We start from the raw sequence: 2,707 nt of genomic DNA on the forward strand, positions 1-2,707 counted from the left end.
GTCTGCAATTGTGAATTGGGAACCTCCTCAGAACGTAAAGCAACTCCGCAGTTTCCTCGGTCTCGCAAGCTATTGCAGAAGATTCGTTGAAAACTTTTCTAAGATCGCCAAGCCTCTCTCAAATCTTCTTCAGAAGCACGTCAAATACGTTTGGTCTCCGGAGTGTGATATTGCTTTCAACGCTTTGAAAGAGAAATTGATCTCTGCTCCAGTTCTGACTCCGCCTGATGAAACCAAGCCGTACGAGGTCTTTTGTGATGCCTCTCTCCAAGGTCTAGGTGCTGTACTGATGCAAGAGAAGAAAGTTGTTGCTTATACCTCTCGCCAGTTGAAACCTAATGAGAAGAACTACCCCACTCATGATCTCGAGTTGGCGGCAGTTGTGCATGCTTTGTTGACTTGGAGACATCTTCTATTGGGAAGGAAAGTGGACATTTTCACTGATCACAAGAGTCTCAAGTACATCTTCACTCAGCCTAATCTCAACCTCAGGCAGACTCGATGGGTCGAAATGATTCAAGAGTACAATCCGAGTATCGAGTATACTCCAGGCAAGGCTAATGTGATTGCTGACGCGTTGAGCAGAAAAGCATATTGCAACAGTCTGATTCTCAAGCCTTATCAACCCGAGCTTTGTGAAGCTTTCCGCAAACTTAATCTGCAAGTTGTTCCTCAAGGTTTCCTCGCCAACCTTCAAGTCTCTCCTACCTTAGAAGACCAGATTCGCCAAGCCCAACTTCTTGATGCTATGGTGAAGAAGGTGAAGATTGGTATTGCAAAGAGTCAGTCCAAGTACAAGTGCTACCGACTTGATGACAAGGACACTCTCTTCTTCGAGGATCGAATTGTTGTGCCCAAAGGTGAACTTCGTAAGGTGATCATGAACGAGGCTCACAACTCTCTCCTCTCCATCCACCCTGGTAGTACGAAGATGTATCAGGACCTCAAGCAAACTTATTGGTGGACTCGAATGAAGCGCGAAATCGCTCAATTCGTGAACGAGTGTGATGTCTGCAGAAGAGTGAAGACAGAACACCAAAGGCCAGCAGGTCTCCTCCAACCTCTTGCCATTCCAGAATGGAAGTTTGACCACATTGAAATGGACTTCGTGACTGGGTTTCCAAAGTCCAAGCGTGGCAATGATGCTATATTTGTTGTCATCGACAAGCTCACCAAAGTGGCTCATTTTCTGCCTATCAAAGAGTCGATCACTGCAGCTCAATTGGCGGAACTCTATACCTCTCGCATTGTCTCTCTGCACGGTATTCCTCAAGTGATATCTTCAGACCGTGGCAGCATCTTTACCTCCAAGTTTTGGGATTCTTTTCAGAAGGCCATGGGCACCAACATCCGCTTCAGCACAGCTTTCCATCCTCAAACAAGCGGTCAAGTCGAGCGTGTCAACCAAATTCTTGAAGATATGCTCAGGGCTTGTGTGATCTCCTTCGGCATGAAGTGGGAGGACTGTCTTCCTTATGCTGAATTCTCTTACAACAACAGCTTTCAAGCAAGTTCGGGCAAGGCCCCCTTTGAAATTCTATATGGCAGGAAGTGCCGTACCCCTCTCAACTGGTCTGAAACCGGTGAACGTCAGCTGCTGGGTAATGACTTAATCACAGAAGCAGAAGAAATGTGCAAAGTCATTCGTGATAACCTCAAAGCAGCTCAATCCCGCCAGAAGTGCTACTATGATAGTAAGCACCGTGATCTGGTTTTCGAGATCGGAGATCACGTTTACCTCCGCGTCTCTCCTATGAAAGGTACTCGTCGCTTCGATATCAAGGGAAGCTTGCCCCTAGATACGTGGGACCTTTCAAGATTGTCAGCAAGAGAGGCGACCTCGCCTATCAACTTGAGCTTCCTTCAAACTTTGCAAATGTTCATGATGTGTTCCATGTCTCTCAGCTTCGAAAGTGCTTCAAGACTCCTGACTGCACCGTCAACTTCGAGGACATTGAGCTCCAAGAAGATCTCTCCTATCGTGAGCACCCAGTTGCTATTCTTCAAGAGACTGAACGCAAGACTCGCAACAAGTAAATTAAATTTCTCAAAGTTAAGTGGTCTCACCATTCCGACCGTGAAGCTACCTGGGAACGCGAGGATCACCTCCATTCTGAGTACCCGGAGTTCTTTCAGTCCTAGATCTCGGGACGAGATCTTTTCGTAGTGGTGGAGTGTTGTAACGCCCCAAATATACTTTCCATATTTGTATCCAACTCTTGCCGTCTCCGGCGCTAAGTTATATTTATTTCTCGGGTTCGGGTCTTGTCTCCGTGTGTTGTTTTCGTTTTCATGCATCTCATACCTTGTCATCTCGTGCATTGCATTTGCATACATGTTCATCTCATGCATTCGAGCATTTTCCCCGTTGTCCGTTTTGCATTCCGGCGCTTCGTTCTCCTCCGGTGGTCATTTCTAGTCTTCTTTCGTGTGTGGGGTTTAAACATTTCCGGATTGGACCGAGACTTGCCAAGCGGCCTTGGTTTACTACCGGTAGACCGCCTGTCAAGTTTCGTATCATTTGGACTTCGTTTGATACTCCAACGGTTAACCGAGGGACCGAAAAGGCCTCGTGAGTGTTGCAGCCCAACACCCCCCAAATTTGGCCCAAAACCCACCAAACTCTGCTCCATGTCCTAGAGCGTTCGATCACGATCGTGTGGGCGAAAACCGCACCTCATTTGGACTCTCCAAGCTCCACTTATGC

Source organism: Triticum dicoccoides, chromosome 5A (assembly GCF_002162155.2).
Source record: "Triticum dicoccoides isolate Atlit2015 ecotype Zavitan chromosome 5A, WEW_v2.0, whole genome shotgun sequence".
NCBI classification, from domain to species: Eukaryota; Viridiplantae; Streptophyta; class Magnoliopsida; order Poales; family Poaceae; genus Triticum; species Triticum dicoccoides.